Below are 27,398 nucleotides of genomic sequence, written 5' to 3'. Positions count from 1 at the left end.
TATACATAATTATGTAGGTTGTATTGTAAAATTAGGTATTTTATTTTATGTTTTATTATTATTGTGTTAAATTGTATTGTGTATTCTTATTGTATTGTGTATAAAATTGTATATGTGTTGTAAAATTGTATTGTGTATTTGTAAATTTTATTGTGTATTGGTTATCATTTTATTGTGTATTGTGTATTGTGTATTGTTAATATTGTATATACCACTGCCACCGGGTGCTTGCCCACTTGCCGTGTAAATAAATACATACATACAGAATTAACGAACAACGAGAGTGTATTGATTTAGTATGCAGTAATAGTACGTTAGCTTAGCAATCCATTATTTTATAATTCAAATTTTAACTATGCTCAATTGAATCGTGTTAAAATACATAAAATATATATGCAATAAATGCAATGCAAAAAAAAAAAATGGGTAATGAGCGAAGCAGATTATCTTGCGCTGTTGTAAAAGTTGTTCCCTGGATCAAACGTTCTATTTTAATTATGTAATTACTTTATATTTATTTCTAACAGGTGCAGCGGAGCGCACGGGTACGGCTAGTATTATATAATTCCATTGCCGCTGTAATTTAAATTTTAGTTCCTATTTTATTTTACTTATTTATTTTTATTATTTTTTTATTTTCTGCATTTCTCTTATATTAATATTGTATTATATAATTTCTGTAACTGTAATTTTAATGTTATTTCCTATTTTATTTTATTTTTTTATTCTCTTATAGTCCTATTAATATTATATCTGAACTGCGACCGAACACGAGCGCTGCTCATTCGGTCTCAAATTTTGTTAGTACTACTGCATCTCCTTTTTTATATTGATTGTATTATTTTATTTCTATTTTTCTTGTTTGTTTGTAATTACATTCTTTTTTCTGTATATTTAAATAAATTATACAGTACTAGGAACGTACTCAGCTGAGTGACTATTTTGTACAGACATATGCACTGCTAGCTATGAGAATATTATAGATTTATTAATTTGTCATATAGAATAATATCTGTAATATTGAAAACTAATGTTTGAGGAGAAAAATTTGCTTACCGGTGCTGTGGATTGAATTCGGCGTAGCTCAGTGGTCAACAAATTTTTCTCCTCAAACATTAATTTTCAATATTACAATTATTATTCTGTATGACAAAGTAATAAATCTATAATAATCATCATTCACGGCAAAATCAGATATTTAGAATAATGATTTTTATTCGTACATTGTGCAAAAATAAGGGAGTAAAATGCTCGAAGAGAAGAAAAATACAGGAGCCGGGAAACCGTTAAAAATTAGGGGCAAATACGGGAGATCCCGGGAAATACGGGAGGGTTAGGAACCCTAGAACCGATTGCTGTAATGTGATAACAGCCATCACATTAAAAACCTTATGGTAAATATAAAACTAATTTCATTTTTCTCAGGAAACGTCATGCAACGTAAAATACATTACATTTTATTCACCTATACAATTTCAGTTCATATTTAAAAGCTAAAACTTAAATTTAATTTCGCTACAGATTTATTAAGGATGCTTATTTCACTACATTAAGCAAAAATATGAGTAGAACACGTTTTTTGGGCCTAAATTATGCAAAACATTTTAGGCGGTCAGTCAAAATGAAATATGAAACTTTGATGTCTGTGACACTCAAAAAGCTGGGAGCCACAGGTCTAGTAACAGAGTACAGAACTGCTATGAGATGGAGACAGAAGTCCAGTATTATATAAGTTGAATGCGTAAGCACATACCTTAACGTCACTGCTGGGGTGGTTGAGGAGGGGGCGAGGACGGTTCCTTAGTGCCTTCAGGTGGTCTTGGGGTCGGTTGTTCCTCGCCGTTAGTTGTTGTTTCCTCCTCCTCCTCATAGTCTTGGGTTTGTATCTCAGCCTCCGAAGGGTCATACGGATGAAATTCTCTAATGGAGCAGAACTTCTTGCTCCTCTTTAAAAACATGTTCCTGACAGGGGTCTGGAGAATTTCATCCGTCCGAGAGTCGCCGTCCATGTAATAGGATCTGTAGGCGTAGTAGGCTCCCGCCGCCAAGCCCACCACGCCCACAGTCCTCACTCCGTGTATTAGCACTCTCTCGGGTCTTAATGAGCGTCTCACCGTTGAGTTGTTCATTATTTGGTGGAGCGCAACTCTGAGCCGACCAAACATGTTGACGTCGTAATCGGAAAGGCATGTAACACAGCAACGGCATTGCTATTGTTGCCATGCATCGTTTTCTCTCTCTGTCTCCATAGAGACTGGATTTACAGATCTCGGTTGTTGTTTCGCTAAGTATCGTTCATGTAGATGCAGACCCTATCTCTTTTTTATAATATTCATAATTAAAAGTGTTGATATGTTTTGCCTGTGTTGTAGGCATAATAGAACTTGAATGTTATGAATGCATTAATATATTGTAATGTGTAACGGCTTACATTCCAAAAGTATACCTACATATTATTGAGCAGTTTGTTACTCCGCGACGTTGACTTGTAAAATTCATTTTCATTCAGTCATTCATTCCATTCATTCATTCATTCATTCATTCATTCATTCATTCATTCATTCATTCATTCGTCTTTTTTAATATTAATTCAATCATTTATTCACTTATAGTATAAATTTTATGTCAGATATTAGATATCTTAGAAGAAGGCAGCAAATTTGAATTATTAGAGAAAGCAGAGGTTCATAGAATTCCTGGAATTGCGTACAACGTGGCTGCTTAAGCCATTAGTAATATCTTGAATGTAATGCATATACGACGATTATCAAGGATATCTTCTGAAATTGAATGCATGGTTTCTTGAATGTAATTATTTAATTCTTCTATTGTTGTAGGATGTTTAGCAAACACAACTGTTTCACAGAAATCCCAAAGAAATAATGCAAAGCTCTCAAATCAAGCGACATGGGGGAGCCATAATCCTACGCCCGTTGAAATAATTCTGTACCTACTCTATAACAGTGTACGTTACGTACTGTCAATTCAATCTTCACTTCTGCCCGATCCGCAATGATAAATTTACTCAGATATGCTATCTACTGTCCGTCCATATGGTTATGTAGGAGGGGAAATCACGTGACAATTCCTTACTTAACGATGTTCTTTTATTTAAATTATTTTAAATAGTTGTACAGGGACATCATTTTATTTTTACTTGCATTTTTATTGTACCTGCATTTCTGAATGTACTTCACTCTCACCCCTTCACTAATGTCCTTGCTCCCGTCAGACACACAAACTTACGGCCGCTGTTGCATTCGAAGTCTTCAAGCAGTGAAGTAAACACTGCAGTGTATAGTGTGTTTCATAAATATGATTGCGTTTTCTATAGAATAAAGAACCTATATTAATAATATCGTACTAAAAATTATATTCAAGAAACGATAAATTCAATTTCAGAGAATATGCTTCAAAATGTTTTTAATAATATGCGTACTGAATTGAAGCCTCCATTGTAATGAACGGCAACCATTTTCAGCAACTTGTTTAAAAATTCAGATTAGCTTTTTTTGAATTGAGGTGGCTAGAAGCAAAGGAATGCTAGTGACATTTGCAATAACATGAGTTAAGTGCATCCAGTGTAAGCTAAAGCATCTAAAATTTTAGTGGCAAAGGGATATTTTATTCGCATCACACATTAAAATTTAAATAAAAATTTCACCGATTTTACGAAAGCTTAAATATTTAAACCCCATTTTCTCAAAAGTAACTTAAGTGCACTTACAGCTCTTTACTTATGAGCCCCTCTTAAATGCACTCTCTATATTGTATGTTAACATCAATAATTAATATGCTAAATAAAGTAGACATTACATAACGAACATAGCCGCCTGAAAAGTTGAGTTTTTGAAAAAAAAAATGTTACTACTCTACTGTTTTTGATAAATTCCGTAAAATTGATGATCAAACTGAAAATCGTAATATCGTATGTCCCTACAACATAAATGGATACACTACTTTTCTCTCCTCCTATACCTAGTAAAATGATTTGTTTACATATTGCACTAGTAACATCAAACTCCTGTAATGGAAGGGGGCAACAGTGTTTCCGAGTATAGCCAGGTTAATGTTAAAAATGTTGGTAAAAATAAAGTGATGTCCCTGTATAATATTAGGTAGAAGTCCAATTCCTAACAGCAAATGTTTTCACAAAAGAGCTAAGATAGCTCAGCCATTAGCCTTTACAAAGGGGCCAGCAGAAACGGGTGGGGGAAACCGGGATGCGACGTAACTGAACGGACACACAGTACCGTGCGAAAATATGATTCAATATTGAATGAATGTTCTTTCTTCACTGAAAAATGTGACCATATTTCTGAAACATACTGTACTCACTCATTCTGTACTGTTTATTTTGACCGTACGACGACTTTGCGGCTTTGGTTGTATGTGGAATTTTGCTACTAGAAGGAGTGGGAGGGAAGTACATTAAAAAACTCAGGTACAATAAAAATTGAAGTAAAATAAAATGATGTCCCTGTACTTTCAAGTGAAAACCGGCATCTGACCTAGTTACGAGTTTTGGAATTAAGCTAACGATAGACGATTCAATAAATCCGAAAACCTATAACATGAACAAGAGAAGACGTCTCCAAAAGCGTACTCGCGAGTATGCCCCTGAACGGAACCGAAGCCAGTACGTAATGAGCGCGCTCCGCCTCACCCATCCCCACCTGTATTGTACTCAATGTTTATGCGCAAACGAAGAGCAGTGGCGGACTGCCATTATCACTGTGTTGGTCGGCGTGTTCCACCTTTTCACAGTGTCTTCTAATCATGGACGTAGTACATTCAAGGATGAATAGGAAGAGAATTTTTTTTGAGTTAGTGGGGAGAATGTGAAATTCTTAATTTGGTCGAAAATTCTTAATGGTGTGTTAAAATTCAACATGCGACGACAATACTCGACTCTTCACAAAGAATATCATACAATTACAGGCATGTTGGACATGTGAAAATAATTTATTTTGGGGCTATCTGTATGACTGTGGTTATACATAATAATCAGTATATTACAATACGTTTACACTCAGTTCCGCATGACAAACATACAGTTTTTCGTTTAATTTCAGGTGAAATGCGTAGCCCTATTAATATTTTGATAAATATGAAACAAGAAAATACAAACACAAATCACACACGTGTCCTCAGTCTTAAACAAAAAAGCTTTTTGCTAGCTATAGTTTAGTTGGAATATTGGAAAATCAATGAAGCCCTTTACATAAGCATCATTTGTAAATTCGTGCATAAAGGACGTTACTAAAATACTGTGTCCAAAACAAAGTCAAAGTTTAAGAAAATTAAATTGTTTCCAATTACAGTTCAGAGAAGGGATTTCAAGATTGTAAATGTAATTGAATCTGAAGTCGAAACCACATAGAACAGAAGAGGTTGAATTTGCAATGACTTGTGTCAATAGCAACAGATGGGGCGCCAGCTTCATAGTATGTCAAAATAATATACAAACGTATGATATTTCTTATTCTTTTGATGTTGTTATTTGTAAACATAAGCAGACCGTTGCCGCGATCCCCCACTGATCGCTTCCATCTGATGATGTACGAGTCTCTTCCCCTTCTCTAGCCTTACAGCACCCTGTGTTCGGCGGGCAGCATCGAGAGCACGAATGACGATACGCTTTTTGGAGACCTCTGACCTATAGCATGAACAAGAGTCTCAGGTAACTGTAGTTGCTATTCCCCATTTTGATTTATACTGCCATTAATTTATTTATCTTAAAAAATTTTCAGAAAAATAGAGGAGAAACAAAGTATGTTTCAGAGAATACAAATATAATGGGAGAAGAGGATTGGACGAAGATGCGATTAATCCAGTGCTTGATCCACTCACTCAAACATTATTGTACAAAGAACAGATGATACCGTAATTCAGAGCATATTCAAAGAATGGAGGACATCTGAATGGCAACGCTTGTCCTTAGACTACCAGGCTCGAGGAAAGAGAGATTCAGAAACAATGCAGATAAATTGGAAATGACGTGAAGCGAGATAGACCACAGGGTGCCACTCTCAGCAAGATCGAAATAAACGAGAAGGGTATTTCTCATCTTGTTTGTGTAGTGAATACATATAACAATTAATATCAACATCTAGATTTTCACAGCAAGTGATGTACGATCCATTAATTCTATGCGTTGGTTGATAGAAGAACGATCTGCCTGCGCGGTAATGGTAGGCAAGTATTGTTTGTATTTAGTCAACTGTCCGAAGACAGATCTGAACCTCATAAATGATAACCAGGCTTCGAGACTTGGGACCCGATACAATAACTTTACTGTTGCATGTACTATGGTTGTTGACTCGCTGCAGATAGTGAAAGGTAGAGATGTGTTGAGGTAACAACGTTGCTATTAAGAATAGAGTACGGTAGTATGGGGAAACGCACACATATGGACATTCTGAAAGTAAATATACATTACACAATGACAATGTCAAAAGAATGTGAAAAGTATTTATTCTCCTGTTTTATAAGCATTTTTGTTTAATTATACACAGTGTTAATGGTGGAAATAAACATGTAGCAATTTTAATTTCTTCATTTATCCTATTGGTCGTCTTTAGGAAGTGCAGTTACAGTACCGAATTGCAATGTACTACAAGATACATTTTCAGTGTTTCAAACGTAAATATTTTTCACTATCTGCCAAACACATTTTGTACTGTGAAAAGCTGCGCTCTACGTCTCATGACGTGATAGGAGCAAAACGAAGAAACCTAACATCATTGCAATCTCTAAGAGACAATCCTTTATTCTCGGGTGACTCTATGTCCACTAATTTGCTGTTTATATTACACAATGTTCCGTATCCGTTATTTTTTTACAGAAAATTGATTTCCACTTCTGTTTTACACGTTCAGTAACCAGTGTACTTGGTGTTTCATAATTCTCTGTGTCATTTTCTCAACTAATTTCAGGGCTTACGGCATCTCTTGCTCCGACTTTTCTAACAGTGTAATAGTTTCAGACACAGTTTGAAAATAGGTTTGTATGAAAACCAAATTATTCATCAGAACCTTCAAATCCAGAGCGTTTTCCTTTGCGTATTTGTTGTCATTCATTCTACAGTGCCCCCACCCACTGTACGGTTCACCACTATACTCAGTACGCCGTTATGCGCATTTCCCACTGAACTGCTTTATTGGGTCCGAAGTCTCGAAGCCTTATATAACAAGGCATCACTTATAAGGCAACTAAGCCAGGAGATAATAGGGTATGTTGGCCAGTTCTTTTCGCCCTAAAGTATTGTTATTTAGACGTTTTCTCCAAAATAATTGTGCGATCATATTCTATTCATTTCTAATTAAGACAAAATGAATTAAATAATGCAGAATATTAATAGCAAGTAAATAGACTATACATTTACCCCGTCATGTCATACAAATAAAAAATACGAGTAGAAATAATAAATACTAGTAATCTAGGGAATCTGGTTTTACCCCTACAAGGAATGTCAACGTTTAACATATAAACCCCATAAAAGTTTAATAAAGTAGATTTAGTATCGAAGAAATTAGGAATTTTGATCTACTCTGCCACTAGCTCCATATAACACGACTCTGATATCGTTCACTATAAACAGTGATGGACGAACGTTTTTGTATGAAACTTGCCTGAAACTGATGCCATGACACTCGATGCATATCAGGGAATTCTCTAGTCAGAAATTAGCAAAGGAGCTATCAGTGACAGACTTCTCTAACCACAAACCCTTGGACAAGTTGTGGCAGCTCCTTTTTTGTGACAATTCTTTCTCATACTGATCAAATTAAACTTAAAATAACGTGAATGTCTAAAACTGATATTTTAATTATGAATAAATTTGAATTTGAATTTGATATTTACGTGTATGGAACCAATTGATTGATAGGTTAGGGATGAAATGAAAGCTGAAAAAATTTGAATACTCCATTTTACAGTTATATTTTTCCCTTTAATTTTTTATGTTATCAAATATAATATAACTTAACTTTAGTTAATATATTTACACACGTGTGCTTCACTGCAAAATATGTAATAAAAAGTTCCAAACATAACCACTGAAAGCCCATTCCTCTACTGATACTATTGGACTCTGTTACAATGAATTGTACTCCGACTTTCATTAAATGTTTTAACGTAGTAATTAAAATGAAACAGACTCAAATTAATTAATTAACCATTAGTGAAAATATTTACTGATCTCCGGGTAATGCTGTTTACGGGATTTTTGCCTTACTTGCGTACTAATTGTCAAACATTATATACTATGATCTGGGCCAGGCCTGCAGAACCCGTAAGTAGGGGAAATATGACGTCAGCCTCACTCCATTTCTATTAGGGATGATCGACTTCTGCGTAGAGTTGTTTACATTCTTTGCGCGTGAAAGGTCCATCAGTGGCGACACTGTAATTTTCAAAAAGGATTGTAATAAAGTCATTGCATTTATACTGCGTTATATCGTTTCAAGGTTTAGAATTATGCTAGATTTTCTGTCGGTAGTTTCTTTGAGATTTCTTTGCACCTAGCCTGCTTTAGATTTTCGAAAACGTTCCTCCTATCATCACCTATGGAAACATAAATTTGTAGCATTTAAGTGATGAACCTTGAAAGTCACTATTAATTTCAATTCAAAATGAACACAACGAGTGACGTCCTTCATTTAACAGTATATAAATAAATAATCAGTATACAGTTCGTAATAATGAACTTCCCGAAAATTCGTCTATTCCATAATTCTTAATATGGGCTCTGTTGAAATGTGGTTTAATATTGAAATTACGTGTAGAAATAAATTGTATGGGACACAGTAAACATGCAATTCTTTCTTCTTCTTCAACAACAAAATATTCATATTCCCATTTCCTTCGGAGGTAGTATTTCTTCAAGGATTTAGATTTTGCTATATTCCAGTTCTCTTCAATCTGCAGTACGCGTATTGTGTTTTTATTTATTTATTTATTTATTTATTTATTTATTTATTTATTTATTTATTTATTTATTTATTTATTTATTTATTTATTTATTTATTTATTTATTTATTTATTCATTCATTCATTCATTCATTCATTCATTCATTCATTCATTCATTCATTTATTTATTTATTTATTTATTTGGCTGCAATGCGTTACAATGTTGAATGACAGCACTGACTTCCAGTCACATAACTCTCACTCACTTATAGGCCTATATCGTCCTATTACTAGTAAAACTATTTAAGTCCAGTAATGCAAGTTTTGTAAAGCAGGAATTAAAACTTTATTGATGGACGAAAAATCATAATCAATTTCTCAAATGAAGTAATTGGTTTGTTGCCTACAACATTTCGGACTTATTCCATTTTAGTAGAATACAGAGCACCGAAAGACAAGTCGGGGACTGTACTTGACTTATTTTACACAAAAAGTGGACTTAATCGGTTTTACTAGTAATAGGGCGATATATACATAGGTAGACCTTCTTACATAATATGCACACATTACATTCTAAAATTTATTTTTCATGTCTTTTAACTTAATTATTTCTCTCTTTCGTTTTTCTCTTACTTTCCAAAGGCATGGTCCTAAGAATTTTATTATCTGTTCATTTGTAATTCTTGATAGCGTATTGTGTACCTGCCGCCGAGAGAATGAATGTTGATGCAGCGGAGCGTAACTGGAACGCTATGACCACAATAGGGGAAAAGGTGGATGGGGCAGAAGGGATACGAAGGCAGTCGCTCTGAGGAGCTACAGTTCTGCAGGTTTGATCTGGGTAGTACTGTACATGAACTGGGGAAACTTTGTAGATTGTAGTCAGATGAATTACATTAGTGATGAAATTTACTTATTTTCATAACTGCAATTGCATCCCCACCGCTAAGTAAATGCTTGCCCTGACGTCATTCCGTTTCGTAATGAAGGACGCTGCTTTAGACAATCAAATATTCCAGCCGCTCTCCTGAACTCATACAGTGGTGGAAATTAATATAAAGGCAGTATGAATTTTGTGGCAATTATGTTTATTTTGTTGATTTGTTGTACACTTCTGCCTTATCCTTGATAGATATTTAATAACAACATATAAAGAAACCATACCAAACTAAATGTATCATTTTGATTTACACATAATACATGAAGAGTGAAAACCCACTGTCTTAGGGGTGAAAATTAATATAAAGGCATCTTTCTATTGTAGATAATAAAATAAGGAAACAATAACAAAATACATTACAATAGAGTACTAGTACTTGGTTGAAACACCATTGTTCTTAATAACTTGAAAAATTCTTTTTGTTATTGATTTAACAAGTCTGTTTAATTCGTCCATAAAAATTGAAGCCAACTCTGCCCGAATCGCATTCTTTAGTTGTGATACACATGCCACAGGTTTTCTATGGGGTTTAAATCTGGACTTCTTCATGGCCATTTCAGAAGTGTGATTCCTTTCTCGAGAAACCACTTCTTCGATTTGGCAGAGACATGTATTGCAGCATTATCTTGCTGAAAAATCAGGTTGTCACCAAATTCTTCATACATCCGAACAACTCCGATTCCAGCATCTCTGTGTAGGTGTCAGAATTCATCCTGGTGTGCACCCACGCCAAATTTGAGGTACCTTGAGCACAGGATGCTACCAAGATCATCACACTTCCGCCACCAAAATTTCTACTCATTCGAACTTGGTCCTCTGTACGGAGGTCGTGCCAGTAATACTGAAATCCATCTGGTCCATCCAAATTAAATTTCTTCTCGTCGCTAAATATCACTTGACCCCACTCTGAGGTCCAAGACATGTGTTCTTCAGCAAAAGACATTCTGGCCTTCTTATGGTCATCTTTTAGAGGTGGTTTACTTAGTCGTTTCTTAAAGACTAAGGTTATTGTCTCCTCCCAGAATTTGTCTTATACGTCTGGCAGTGACCGGTACCTTCAAATCAGTAACTATTTCAGAAGCAAACATGTTTTTTACCTTTGCTGTGCGCAGGATAAGTCGTTTAGTGCGCTCGGAGAGCTTCCTTGTCCGACCATACCTCCCATTTTGTCCATACTGTGTGCCCACTTTCATAATAGTACATTATGCAACGAGCCTATGATAGTAATTAAGAAAGCGAGTATGGATGTTTATGAAAAGCGAGTTTCATAATTTTTATACGACTTTTTATGCTCGACCATATTTCTAACTTGAAATTACCGGTATTCAGACAAGATCGGAAGTGACCCTGTTCTAGGTCGTGAATTGTGAGATGTGCGCAGACGCGAAAGTATTGATTTTTTCCGAGGAACAATAATGTCATTGACCTTGATGTATAATCCCGTTAAACTTGATAATATTATAATATTATAACCTTGATTATTGAATTCGACATTGAAAAACGAGATGACAAATTGAATTTATTTGAATATTATTTACAATTAACGCTAATTATTATAGTAACAGAACATAACCTTCTGCGACAGTATTGGATTTCAGCCTCCGTGACTTTTCGCTAATTCTCTTTCGATTGCAAATCCGAGAATAATCGATACTTGCGGTTTTATAACGGTACAAAGCTGACTTCTCATTGGCTGAACACATGTAAGCTGAGTTATCATTGGCTGAAGACCTGTACTTTAATGAGTAGGTGTACTTTAATGACATGCATTAAAGGACTGCTACCAGGTGTCTAATTAGTACATTTCGGCATGGTCGAGCATAAAATTATCAATAACACAACTTGAACGTCCTAATTTCTTGGCGATTTGCCGATTGGAGAGTTTCAACTCTTTGTAAGCATTAATGCTTGCTTTTTCTTCATCTGATAGAGGCTTTGTAGCGAGTACCGCCGAAAGATGCTACGGTCACGTCTCTCCAATACAACTGCACCAAGTCTTACATTACTGCCCGTCTGAGGTGGCAGAACAAGTACATTTATACCAATTTCCACCCCCACAACAGCGTTATGTTTGATTCTATCCAATGTTTTCACATGAGATATGGGAACATTAGTGCAATGTGATATCCCAAAGTAAACTACATCATAGTTATCATAAATTCGATATATGAATAAATACGTACGTGTTATACTGCAAAACTCAAGTGCCTTTATACTGATTTCCACCACTGTATGCGACAACAGCTTCAGATATTTAAAGCGAGATAACTGTGGAGTGTGATCCTAAAACTCGCTCATTTGACCATTTTTATGATTTATACATATATTATATGATTATGTTTGAGACCTCTGTCATATTTTAAGCACGTTTTCTTCCAAAACAACGCCAATCCTTGTCTAAAAGTTTGTATTATGGTGGATGCTACTTGAAAACTCGCCCAGTCCGCAGTCCGGTGGTTAAAAAAACTAGACTAGTTCTTTCATAAAATGGACTTAACGCGTTTTGGGATCATACTTTTCAATCGATTTTCTAAATACTTAAAGTTCTATTCGGCAGTTTATCTTGCAATTTACTGTTCACAGCATTGGAGATTTCGTACTTCTGCTTAAGCATTTGATTTTGTTTGCAGAAGGCATTTTAGTCACTTCACACAGTTCACCGGCATTTTAGAATGATGCGGTACTTCAACTGATTAACTGCTCACGTATGTCTTCTATTGAATTGCAGTAACATTCTCAAACTGTTTAAATTACTTGAGTGCCTACATCTGAATGTGTGAAAACTCAGTAGCAAGAAAAACGTCCAATCAATAACCAAGCACACGTCACACTCAGATCAATCTGACACAGTGAACAGTCCAGATTACATCTGAGATGAGAATTGTCATATCATCAACTTGTGACATGAAAAGCAATAACCTATACGGCAAGTGCAAGTGTTAACGCAATCAATTCAAAAATGGTTACAACTGACCAGAAATACGGCCAATATTGAACTTTTGGATATTGATAATTTGTAACCTTTCCTATGGAAAGTACATTTCAAAAGTTGTAATTGTGACAATGTTTTACAACAAAACAAGTAAATAAAAGTATGACGCATACTGCCGCTATTACCTGCATTAATTCAAATTACCGAATTACACATGCTTACTGTATAATGTGGAAGATTATTAAAACGTCTTTGAAATGAGTTAATTGATGTATGTATGTATGTATGTATGTATGTATGTATGTATGTATGTATGTATGTATGTATGTATGTATTTATTAACACTACAATTGGGTATACACCCGGCGGCAGTGATATATACGGTAATCTATACTAATAATAAATCTGTAGCCGAAATTTTTCTGGTAATTTTCGATTTTCCAAAAATAATTGGTTCTAACATATATAATTAACCACCCTGAAACCGAAAATAGCTTTTTGGAAATTTTTGTTCGTATGTCTGTCTGTCTGTCTGTCTGTATGTTTGTTACCTTTTCACGCGATAATGGCTGAACGGATTTCGATGAAAATTGGAATATAAATTAAGTTTGTTGTAAGTTAGATTTTAGGCTATATGGCATTCAAAATACATTATTTAAAAGGAGGGTTATAAGGGGGCCTGAATTAAATAAATTGAAATATCTCGCTTATTATTGATTTTTGTGAAAAATGTTACATAACAAAAGTTACTTTAAAAATAATGTGCGATAAGTTTTATTCCTTGACAAATTTTGATAGGGCTGATATTTAATGAGATAAATGAGTTTTAAAATTAAAATAACTGCCATCTAAGGCGGTGTATTGAAATAAAAAACAAATGACTTCGTCTATAAGGGGCCTTGGACACAACAATCGACAGCTATGAAACATAGCCTACAGACAATGTTTCTGTGTTTGTATGAAGTAATATCAGAAGCTAAATTAACCGATTTGTATAATTAATTATTATTTCACCATTGGAAAGTGTAGTTTCTCTGGATGGACATAGTGCTATAATGTAATTACAGTAACTTGTAAAGTGAATTGAGGACAGGTAAGATTAAAATAGCTTCTTATGCACAGAAAACTTGATAGGTTATTCTGTATATTCATTTCCTGTATTTCTTAAAATAATGTTTATGAACATATTAATTTTTATCTCAGAGAATTAACGAACAACGAGAGTGTATTGATTTAGTATGCAGTAATAGTACGTTAGCTTAGCAATCCATTATTTTATAATTCAAATTTTAACTATGCTCAATTTAATCGTGTTAAAATACATAAAATACATATGCAATAAATGCAATGCAAAAAAAATTGGGTAATGAGCCAAGCAGATTATGTTGCGCTGTTGTAAAAGTTGTTCCTCCTGAGATTCAAGAGCTCCCACAACAAATTAAAAACTTTCTAATTCGAGTACATCCGTTATCAACACACTTTTTCATAATATAATATAATATAATATAATATAAACATAATAATAAATCTGTAGCCAAAATTTTTCTCTTAATTTTCGCTTTTCCAAAAATAATTGCTAATAACAATTAAGAAACATGTTAAAGGAATTGTCATTGCACCAAATGAGTGGTCTCTGGATCAAAATGATCGTATTTTAATATTTTAAATACAATTTAAATTAAGTAACATATTAAACGATTTATCCTTCTATCAAACACGAATGTTCCCTGGATCAAATGTCCTATTTTAATTATGTAATTACTTTATATTTATTTCAAACGGGTGCGGCGGAGTGCACGGGTACGGCTAGTATACAATAATAACATTGCAATAATTATATTAATAAAATTTACAATAATTACAGCAATAAAAATAAAATAAACGTAAATTTAATTCTAACTATAAATAAATAGATCCAATAAACATAGGACTATATATAAAAACTATGCTATAACAACGCCTACAATAAGCAAAAGTAAACTAAGTACTTCTATTAAACCCAACTATTAGCCCTACCAACTTAAGTAATTACATATCATCTTAATTATTTACATATTAACTTAATTACATATCGTCTTAATTAATTACATATCAACTTAATTAATTACATGACAACTTAGATAATTACACTGCACCTACAACTGCATTTTCAGTCTAATCTTCTCAACCTTTCCTTAAATGTATTGATTTTGAGAGGACCATCCTGAAAGATTGCCGCAGGTAAGCTGTTCCATTCTACTATTATGCGGTTAATAAAGAAAAATTTTGCCAGGCCCGTTCTTTGTTTCCTGCATTTAAACTTCCTAATACGATCAGCTCTGCCTAAGTATGATGGTATCACTAATCTAGCATTGATGTCGGTACATGCTTTGTGTCCCATTTGTGCCTTAAACAATGCGGTCAGTCTGATTTTTCGTCGCCTTTATTTGAGAAATTCCCACCCAAAGTCTTTTACTATCTCTTCACCATGTCCCTTTCTCATTTTGCAGCCCTGCGTTGGTTATTTTCTACTGAATCGATTTGGTTTTGTCTGCACGGATCCCAACCTACTGCACCATATTCCATAATTGGGCGAAAAAGGTTTTGTACGCTAATTCTTTTGACCTTCGGTTAGATTTCTTAAGAATACGCATAGAGAAATGTAGTGCTTTCCAGGCTTTCCTTGTGGTATTAGTGACTTGTTCCTCCCAACCCAGTTTGTTACTTAAATATCTGCAGTGCTTGGGAAAAGTGACATAAGTCAGTTTCCACAAACCTTTTTTGATAATTTATTGACAACTTACACTGGTTTATGTCGATTTGATTTTTTTCTGTATGAATTATTGTAATGGGAGAAATACTTACGTATTTTTTTCCAAGCGAGCAGATGTTCCGTAAGTTGTCAATAAATTGTCAAAAAAGGTTTGTGGAAACTGACTTGTGTCACTTTTACCGAGCACTGCAGATATATACCTAGGTATTTACAAGTGTTCACTTGTGGCACCGGTGTACCATTCAGCTCATATCAAGAATAGAATATAGAATTAATGAGAAGTAGGCCTATAGTGGAAAGATAAATGCTGTAAATAATATTAATATACCATAACATTCAGAAACTCCAATTAATATGAAGCCACATGAAAAGGGTGTAGGCCTATATTTTTATATGTTTAAAAATATGAAACATAACTGATTATATCAGGATTCGAACCGTCGATCCCGTACTTTAGACACATACGCTTTAACCACTCGAACACTTCGCGTGCTTTCAAATCTTATACAGTATGTTGTCGTAATATGGTATCGGTAGAAAGTTCCTGGCTCTCCTGTATATTTCAGGTTTATTTTTTCTAAAAAACTACAGCATTTACTTCCGTACATTTGTATACCTACGTATTCTAAATAGTAACCCCCCCCCCCCCAATGTTTTAATTTCTCCTCAGCATAGATATGTAACATTTAAACAGAAAAGAGAAACGAATAATTCTTCATGATATGAACCAGTCTTTTGACCCAGAGCATGCGCAATGTGGCATTCTTTGATTTAGAAAAAACTCTAGCCGCTCAACAATTATGTCCCTCACTGTACAACAGTTTGGACACGTTGAATTTTTCTATGCACGTTGAATTTTTCTATGTCTGCTAACACACTGTAAGAAAATAAAACACTTGGTCCACGTTCAAAACCGTGAAAGCTACATATAATAAATGAATGTATTGCATTTGTAATCGTATAGCCCAAGGTGCTTTAACAAAGCTGTCAGACATTTTATAATAACACTATGTTTGAAGTTGACATGATACGACGGTGAATCATTTATGAGTTAATTCTGCAAATGACACGATTTAAACAAGTAATTTAAAAAAACGAACGTACACTTCGTTTTAGTATAATTATATTATGCAACGGAGCCCATAAGGCGATTAAACGTAATCTACTCTAATTATTAGAACAAGAAATAAAGATAAAACCAAGCTTGAAACGCAAATACAACTTTCAATGTAAATTGTGTTAATGCATATCGATTTACAAGCTAAAAGAACTGTATGATTGTAGGAAAAGTTATAATTAATATTTAATAAAGAAGTCTTTATATCATTCTTCACCATTGATTAAGACATAAAGGACTGTAATTTAATTAAAATGGTATTTTATAGCGGTGTCAAGAAGACAATATGAAGCAAACTGGTATGACGTCGCCATCAGAATAAAATTGTTTTTTTCCGTAACAGTCAAACAAGTTAAAGATCTCGCAATGTTTTTGCTGGTGCGCAACTCCCTCAAAATATTCAGTTTTTAAAACACGCACCACTTCTACACTTATTCAGCGCCATCTTTCCCATGTGTATAAAAAAAGAGACATGAGATTCAAACAATTGCGATGATTGTGTGAAAACGTCTTTATTTTATTGTTTTCTATTTTATTATTATTTTTTATTACTGGAGATATGCTTTGATTGTTCAATATTTTTATTGTACGCTCCTACTTCATGTTTGGTTATTGAGGATAAGATTTAGGTTGTAAATAAAGCATAAATGATTAATATAAAATTATATATCTTCTTGCAAATAAATAATAAACTCCTGCATTTTAGAGCATTCCCTCTTTATTACGTAGAGTTGTCTATAACGTCAAATCTTCCTTGGCATTATCCGGTTATGAAGATAACGCTAGTTACATATTAGATAACGGTCATCGCATTTTCACTTACAGGTAAGTTATGCAACAGTCGACAGAAGACACCACACCTGTATTTTGGTGTATGTAACATTTAGAGGAGACTTCTTGAATTTCGAGTTCCACTAAAACTGTTAAATTTTCTCATCAATTTTGCCTCGCAAAAGTCGCATTCTCGTAAAAAATGAAATGAACATCAGAATTCATACGTTGTAATACAAATTAAAGGAGAGTCAGAATTCATACATAGTACTAATAAATCTACACAAAAATAAAGAAGCGTATGTAGTATTTGTGGATCTCGAAAGGCTTTTGACATAGTAGATTATAATAAACTTATAGGAATCCTGACGAGACTTTATATATATTGAAAAGAAAGGATGCTATTAAATAATCGTTATATGAAACGTGTTAAAAGTAAAGATATAAGAAATGTTATAGGGGAGTTGAATAGGGAGAGGGGTACGACAAGGATACCATTTATCATCTACTCTGTTCAACATCTATTTGGAGGACTTAATTAAAAATTGCTCTCATAGCATGGGAGGGTTAATAGTAGGAGAAAGAATAATACAATGCATAAAAGTTGCCGATGATATGGCATTGTTAGCAGAAGAGATGATAGCAAGGGATATGCAATTGGAGCTAAATGACAGCTGCGAACAGTATGAAATGAAGATGAACGCAAATAAGACGAAAACCATGGTTAAAGAGAATGAAAATAAAGAAGGTTAACATGTGAATTACGCTACTGTTTGTGAAAAGTGCAACACTCAGAAAGAATGCCCCGAACGACTCCAACCTCGGGAGATGTATAGAACAGTGTACCACCAGTAATTGAACACGTTTCCAGAGAGATGGGGTACACATAGGACCAACAGTGACGTCTCTTGTATCACCAGCAAAGACAGTGTTATGCCTTGTTCAGACAGTGTAGAGCTTCCAAACGAAATGGAAACGTGAAAGCTAATGCAGTTGTACTTTTGACAATTAAATTTTTTCATGTGCCAAAGCTGACTAACTTAATTCCATTATCATTACTAGTTACCTGTAGACTCTCTTTTCCAATAGTCGGTTTAAAAATATCCTCGCGTTCTACTTTAGAATTGAAAGCCCCCCAAAAATGTTCATGTTATATCTAATAACTGATCAAAAGTATGTTCCAATTCCTCATAGAAGTTATTGTAAATGTATTAATTTTGTTCTTACTGCAAAAAAGATCATTATAGCTTCATAGTAACAGTCAATAAACACTTTTGAGGTCCTATCAGTTTATTTTTTCCAACATCTTTGATAAATCACTCTAAATAATTATACAAGTTCATTATCATATTCTAATTAACGACAATGGCATCCTGATTATAGTCCAGTTTCTTTCAGGAATTATTAAGAAAAATCAAATCATTTACAGCCAATTCAAGTAAGGAAACAAATATTCATATAATGAGTTACACCAGACTTTATTCATTACAGTAATAATCATGCGAAAACTCTTACATATGATGTTAAAAAGTAAGAAAAAGGGGAAAAATAGAGTGTATCACTCCCTGTACGCCTCAAGAATTTAACAGTCTAATAAATGCATCAAAGTGATGCCACGGTAAAACAATTCTTGTACATCCTCTTCAAAATCCAAATACAGTAATAAAACGTCTAATGCAATGTGTGCATTCCAATTCATAAAACGCTCCAACTATAATAATCAAGAGATTAGAATCTAGAAGGTGCTGTTTTCTTTTTTGTGTGCTTAAAAACAACTGCTCACTCTGGAAAGGAAATGCTCCCTTTGGACCAATAAGCAGATATCGGCTATGCTGTTATGAACACAAGGCATGCAGGCCTACGAGTATATACCAAATAGACGTCTATGTTTTCATGTAACACAGATAAGGTAATATATGGTGGGGAAGAAAACATCCTTAATGGTCCATTACAGTGAAGGTAATACAGTAACCGATATTCAAGCCATTGGAATACGCGATATCTGTAATGTAATGTGCGCAGACTGTCAAATGATAGAAGGACCTATGTACCACTGGAAGAAAAAGTTACTAGATGACTTGCAAAATATTTAATGCAGAGTAAATCCAAAGTGTGTGAAAGAATGTTATAATGCCTCATTTATAAAAAGAAATGGATACTATTAAATTACACATAGGCCTACTTTCTCACTGCCCTTTCCAGGAACTGGAAAAAAAAAAAAATAAATAAATAAATAAAAATAAACAAAACAAAAAAAACTCTCTTTTTATTAAAGGTTTGTCATATTATTCATGGTCACATTCCTAAAGCTCAATTTCCTTTATATACCTACAAAATGCTTTATTGTTACAGACAAAAATTCAGACTAAATTTAGTAATAAGAAGGCTTCGAGACTTCGGACCCGATAGAGCAGTTCTGTGGGAAATCCGCATAACGGCGTACTGAGTATAGTGGTAAAGCGTAGTATAGTGGGGGCACTGTAGAATGAATGACAACAAATACGCAAAGGAAAACGCTCTGGATTTGAAGCTTCTGATCAATAACTTGGTTTTCATACAAACCTATTTTCAAACTGTGCTGAAACTATTACACGGTTAGAAAAATCAGAGCAAGAGATGCCGGAAGCCCTCAAATTAGTTGAGAAAATGACGCAGAGAATTAATGAGACACCAAGTACACCGGCTACTGAACGTGTAAAACAGAAATGGAAATCAATTTTATGTAAAAAATAACGGATATGGAGCACTGTGTAATATAAACAGCAAATTAGTGGACATAGAGTCACCCGAGAATAAAGGACTGTCTCTTAGAGACTGCAATGATGTTAGGTTTTTTTCGTTTTGTTCCTATAAAATCATGCGACGTAGAGCGCATGTTTTCACAGTACAAACTGTGTTTGGTAGACAACTGAAAATGATTTACGTTTGAGACACTGAAAATGTATTTTGTAGTACATTGCAATTCGGTACTGTACCTGCACTTTCTAAAGACGACCAACAGGATAAATGAAGAAATTAAAATTGCTACATGTTTATTTCCACCATTAACACTGTGTATAATTAAACACAAAAATGCTTATAAAAGACAAGAGAATAAATGCTTTTCACATTATTTTGACATTGTCATTGTGTAATATATATTTACTTTCAGAATGTCCATATGTGTGCGTTTCCCCATACTACCGTACTCTATTCTAAATAGCAACGTTGTTACCTCAACACATCTCTACCTTTCACTGCCTGCAGCGAGTCAGCAACCTATAGTACAAGCACAGTAAACTTATTGTATCGGGTCCCAAGTCTCGAAGCCTGGTAATAAGTTCCTGCATAATGTCAACGTTGGACACGAACAACTAGGGACCGTATTTTTCGGTAGTATAAATACGTCCCAAATTTTTCACAATTTCTTTCCTACATTTGGCTTAGTAGATACGCTAAATACCATGTTTAAGCAAAACTAACTCGCGAAATAACGCGAAATTTGGATCATTTTGCGAAAAGTGTCAATGACCACGAAATATATTCTCTCTATCCCAAATACTACGAAACTGTATCAAAATTTTATTCAGAATTGTTAAAGAAACATGTCTGGGACTTTTGTTTCAGATAATTTGTGAATCGCTTGGTAATGCCAATATTTCTGTATTTTTGCTATGGATATTGTCTATACTCACTTTTACTATCTCTATGGCTAACGAAAAAAATATATATTTCTGTAGTCGACTGCATGTAATATACAATTTTCTTCAATCTTTGCTGCAGTATGTTATGCATCAGAGCCTGTATTTTGAGGCGAAGAGGTTCGGGGGTGGGGGACTAAAGCCTGTGTGATGTATCTTGTCACACTGTGAAAAGAGAGAGAAAGGAGATACGTTTTACTTCGTCTGTGTTCTTATGGCGATGGGGGAGTGGAACGATGCCGTCCATCCATCCAGTGGCGGAAAGGACTTGTTGATACATTCTGTAGCGCAAAATAAAATAACAAAATATCTCTCTTTGTACTGTGTAGTTCCGTCACTGAGCTTGTCTTTCAAGAAACTGAGTTCCGGTAGCCTGTAAAATAACAAGGTTTTGAAAGGAATCCTGAAAATTTACAACCTTCCTATAATCTCCACCCTAATTTGAAGAGATTTGGTTTTATTGCTACTGAGACAAGATAAACCTTACCAGGTATAGTAACGAACCACAATGAGTTTGATGTAAATTGTTTGTAGATGAGGTTCCCTACATAAGTCTAATGTGGACATTGAGAGGGGCTTTTCGGCGTAAATACTCACTGACTGTCGTACAAATCTTTGTGTAAACGATGTGAAAACCATGTTTAGTGTATGTTCTAACGATGTTGTCATAATATGTGTAAACAGAACAAAAAAAATTTATTAACCCTTTCCGCTTGAATGAGTTCATTTGGAATCACTAACATTTCTGTAATCTCTGATTTATATTATTTGCCTGATGATTCCATTTGGTACTCTCAGAAGTTATTCTGATAGAGTGCAGCACCCGCCAGTTTCTTGGCCAGCTGTTATTAGGAAGAGGATTGCTTCTTCTTTTCTTTTTTTTTTTTGTGTGTCAATGATGTGTCTATGACCTTATGCATCCATAAATTTAGGTCAGAAAGGGTTAAACATAATACAGTATAATACATTTAATGAAAGAGTGTTCGAGAATAAAGTACTTAAGAAAATATTTGGTGTTAAGAGGGATGAAGTTACGGGAGAATGGACAAAAATGCAGCATTTTATTCTTCACCTACCATAGAAACATTAAATCCAGACGTTTGAGATGGACAGGGCATGTACCATGTATGCGTGAATCCAGAAATGCATATGTGCTGTTATACTAGGGGCAGAAGAAATAGGCGGGTATGGCGAACCCCTCATTCACTACCCCGACTCCTATACTACCTTTCCGAACCTGCTTGGTGTATGGTCCTGCCCCAAATAACTTACTCCTCCAGTCACACGTTTTGCACTAAAGGAAAACTTAAAAGAACTAATAACGTGATTTCTAGTAATTACAAATACCTGACTTACTGAACATTGTTGTTTTGTTTAGTCAACTCTCCGAACACAGGTCTGAAACTCATAAGTGACAACAATAAGGCATTACTAATGAGGTAACTAAGCCAGGACATAATGAGTTATTGTGGCCAGTTATCTTTCCTCCGCCATTGCATACATCGCTGAATAGTAACATTATTACACTAATCAGACTTTAGATGATATTATCATTTATAATATTTCGCAAGTTAGTCATTTCACAAATGTAATAATTATTATCATGTAGGCCTAATGTAAACCTAATACGAGGAATCAAATATTCAGCATTACACACAATTAGTATTTTGTTTTTGTGTATTTTCAGAATATTGTATTAAAATAGTAACTACTAAATAATGTTTATACAGTTATAAACTCTGTGAATCATGAAGAAATTAAAAATGAAAGTGCAAAAAATTAATATATTTTTACTACATGTAGAAAATGCACACTTTATTGTAACATGAACGAGTTTCGTAATAAAAAAATGCTTATGTATTGGAAGCAGACTTAAGAATGGCTTAGCTTAACAAAACAACACAATACAGTAAGTATGACTAAAAAAATCCGTCTGCACAGGTTCTCTTAACCGATCGTAGAGAAACACTACACACCTTGGCAGTGGCTGTCTGCGTAGATGATACGACACTTTTAATGTCGTCACAAACTTTAAGTTCTTTCAAGAAACAACAAACTTGATAAATAACGCCTTTAGTATGACTTCTCATATCAGGGCTCGACTGAGACATGATAGCGATTACTTGGATGATTAGTATTTAAAAATACTGTTTATTAGTTATTATGATATATTTTTTCGAACAAGCTGTAACACAGTAGTATCACAGACGACCACTTGTCAACAACTAGCATTCGAACGCAGCGACAGGAAGGTCTCTTTGTTCAGGTCATAAACCGCTAGAGAAAGTGTGGAGTGAGTAGTTTCCGCACAAGACCAAAAACCCGCCTATTTCTTCTGCCTTTACTATAGTTGCAAGACCTGAGGAAAAAATACTTTTGGAGAGGCCGAGAAGTAGATGGGAGGATAATAATAAAATGGATTTGAGGGAGATGAGATATAATGCTAAGAGCTGGATTAATCTTCCTCAGTATAGGGACCGATGGCAGATTTATGTGATGGCACGAATGAACATCTGAGTTCTTTAAAAGCCATTTATAAGTAAGTAAGTATAATACATTTAATTGGCAACTATTTCACGAAATACCCGCCGAAATACATAGTGGCTGGTTTAAGACCGAAATCAACCACTTTATTTCACCAAAAATACGGTCCCTACGAATAGCATACTGTCTCATTCTTGCTAAAATAAGCGACAAACAAGCTATAACAACTCCCGGTATATCTATGAAAACCTGGTAGTTGCTACAACCAATTTCCAAATGAAATTTAATTACATTATATAGAGGGTTTGGAATTGAACGGGTTACATCAGCTGCTTGTCTATGCGGATGACGTGAATATGTTAGGAGAAAATCCACAAACGATTAGGGAAAACGCGGGAATTTTACTGGAAGCAAGTAAAGAGATAGGTTTGGAAGTAAATCCTGAAAAGACAAAGTATATGATTACGTCTCGTGACAGGAATATTGTACGAAATGGAAATATAAAAATTGGAAATTTATCTTTTGAAGAGATGGAGAAGTTCAAATATCTTGGAGCAACAGTAACAAATATAAATGATACTCGGGAGGAAATTAAACACAGAATAAATATGGGAAATGCCTGTTATTATTCGGTTGAGAAACGTTTATCATCCAGTCTGCTGTCCAAAAATCTGAAAGTTAGAATTTATAAAACAGTTACATTACCGGTTGTTCTATATGGTTGTGAAACTTGGACTCTCACTTTGAGAGAGGAACAGAGATTAAGGGTGTTTGAGAACAAGGTGCTCAGGAAAATACTTGGGGCTAAGAGGGATGAAGTTACAGGAGAATGGAGAAAGTTACACAACACAGAACTGCACGCATTGTATTCATCACCTGATATATAATTAGGTACATTAAATCCTGATGTTTGAGATGGGCAGGGCATGTAGCACGTATGGGCGAATCCAGAAATGCATATAGAGTGTTAGTTGGGAGGCCGGAGGGAAAAAGACCTTTAGGGAGCTCGAGACGTAGATGGGAAGATAATATTAAAATGGATTTGAGGGAGGTGGGATATGAGAATGGATTAATCTTGCTCTGGATAGGGACCAATGGCGGGCTTATGTGAGGGCGGCAATGAACCTCCGGGTTCCTTAAAAGCCAGTAAGTAAGTATGGTTTAGGCTATAAAAGGTTACTTAAAACAGCAACATTTCAAAGTAATTTTAAAACGGAAAAATTTATGTTATAATACTCTTTGATTCTCTATAAACAGAAATAAAATACAGATAAGTTAATAAAAAAATAGAGATATGTCTTTCTTGCTGCATGTTGTCGGTTCCCTCTACCAAGTTTTATAACAATTTATTGAGTTAGTCAGCAACGTGGCTGTGTCATTTGCGGTAATTCTGTCACCGTATTTTATTAAGCTCTACGTGAGAATGGACAGGGGAGTCCCTAGTCGAACAAACTGGTGAGTTATGGGCTAACATCAGTCAACAAGAAAACCTAGTGTGTTATTTAGCACGTTCAAATGACGTTTGGAGTGATGTATACAATTTGTAACATCATTTTTGTATTGCAAATTGGAAACTTCGTGACTATTTAGAAAAGGGTGAAAGGAAGAGAGAAATTCTATTTATGCATTCGATGCTGGGGATGATGTAAAGGAAGGTTAACGTCGAAATATGACGCTGAATGGAAACTACAGTCGTGAGTTTCTTCAACTCATCTTCGAACATATACATTTCTAATGATAATATAAAATGTGAAGTCTTGATTGTTCAGTCTTTGACTTATTTATTGTAGCAAAATATAAAAAGGTTATTTTTGCTAATACTGTACATATTAGTGAAAGTTTTCGCCCTTATTATGGGCATCATCAGACTAATAAGTGGATATCTATGTAAAAGTAAGTAAATCTATGTTAAACATATTGCAATAAACAAGTTAAAAAGTTTAAAACAACCATCAATTAAAAGTAAATGATTAAAAATGATTGACAAGATTACATGTGAAATGTATGGGAAATTATGCATATTTAATAAAAAACGTATTAAAATTGTCTATATGAGATGAGTTAAATTTTTTTTACGAACCAATGCTTTTCTATCATCACTATGTAGATCATGAGTAAATTATTAAATATATTGTATACTTTACGCAACAATTGTATTATTGTGGAAAAAAAACTGTAAGTAACCACTTGTTTATCTTGTGGAGAAATTAAATATGCATTCTTTTTACAAAAAGTCTACAAAGAGCAAAGATATCTGCAAAAAGAATCCTGTCATTAAATATCTGGAAAAACAAGTGACGAAAAAATGTAACTAAAATCATGAAATGAATGTGATAAACATGGATGGAAAAGCGCAATATGGAGTGAAATTGAATAGTGTGTAACAGACTATGAAATAAGATAAGTTGACAGTAAGTGTGTATGATTACTCAAATAGTGATATGTGAAACCAGAGTAGCTAAAACATAAATTATATGTAACAATGTTGAAAAATGTGAAAAACCAAAATTGAACATTCTTAACATTCTACGATCCAATAGTGAAATGTGTCATTACTTGAATGTTTTTAATACTTGACAATTGCACCTTTATACCACGATATTAACTTTTCTATCTATGATTCCAGTATATATGATGAGTAGGGACCGGATTTTTATGTAATTACATATTATATTCCTTTTAACCTAACCATAGAAATATAACAAATCTTTGCGAATCTTGTAATTACCATTAATATATTACAATTAGATACTACATATTGTTACATATTTACCCCACATTACATATTATAGCTTGGTATTACATAAATCTACATATTTAGGGGTTTTATTTATTTTTACTTCTGTGAAAGGAGGGGGTTGAACTTCTGCTGGGGAAGTTTACAATTTGAAGTACAGAGATTTAAAAAGCCTTTTTACCCACCCAAGAAAGGATATATTTCGGGACGAAACATAACGTCTTAGTCCAAGGAAGTAATAGAGACACTTACTCCATACCGCCCACTGTAAATATGAGTGAACAAAAGGCAACCTTTCTCATACAACTACCTTGTATTCTAAAAAATCTCTCAGAAAGTAGCGTTGTCTTCATGCGGTGGATGGGACGAGAACGACATGATTTGTTTCGAACTATAATTGTTCTGCACACGTCTTAACAAGTCGCTCCCATGCAGTTTGCAACTTTACCCACCCTCTTCCTAAGTCTTCCAGGGAAAACCCATGTCAAGTCTGACATGAGACTTTCAGGTTATTGCTTGACCTCTTAATTTTTAATTTAATAGAGCTATACGGAAATGGGATTTTCCGTGCAAGTAGAAAGTATGGTTCTCGGCTGGAATAATCCTACCCTGAATGTCAATTTTCAAACAACAGTTTGTAAATGCCTATAGTTTGAGGTTTTAGTAGGTACTTGTTTCTTACAGAGAGCAGCTACAATGCATGTGTCCCACGTTTCCTCTTATTTTCTCTTAATCCAGTAAAGCGAAACAGTGCTTGCAGTACTGTTGTGTTATTTATTTCACTCAGTTCTCTAGTTTTAGTACTTACAATATCTATAAAGTGCAAGTGAGTTTATATACTGCTTTTAATTAACTAAAATGACCCCTGTATCTTCAACCCTAACGACAAAAATAAAATCATGGATTGCAATGGACGAAGCTTTCACTAGAGATGGAAAAATAGTATTGTGTCAAGTGTGCAGTAAAAAATTTGGGTGCTCTATGAAAGCACAACTGAGAGTCTTACCTATCCTATACCTGCCAGATATTGATATTAAATATTTTTATGATATTACATATTTTGGCACATAT

The 27,398-nt window shown here is 34.3% G+C and overlaps 1 long non-coding RNA gene across 1 annotated transcript in view; it reads right to left on the bottom strand.

Annotated features, from left to right (window-relative positions):
- The window catches only part of LOC138704986 (uncharacterized), a 219,100-nt gene extending 207,427 nt beyond the window's left edge, over positions 1 to 11,673 (bottom strand). The window contains exon 1 of the long non-coding RNA XR_011333523.1: positions 11,201 to 11,673. This is a non-coding gene — a long non-coding RNA (uncharacterized lncRNA). The remainder of the gene's footprint in view (positions 1 to 11,200) is intronic.
- Between the last annotated feature and the right edge of the window lie 15,725 nt (positions 11,674 to 27,398).

The sequence above is a fragment of the Periplaneta americana genome, chromosome 1, assembly GCF_040183065.1.
Source record: "Periplaneta americana isolate PAMFEO1 chromosome 1, P.americana_PAMFEO1_priV1, whole genome shotgun sequence".
Lineage (NCBI taxonomy): Eukaryota > Metazoa > Arthropoda > Insecta > Blattodea > Blattidae > Periplaneta > Periplaneta americana.
This window is presented reverse-complemented; position numbering and strand designations above follow the sequence as displayed.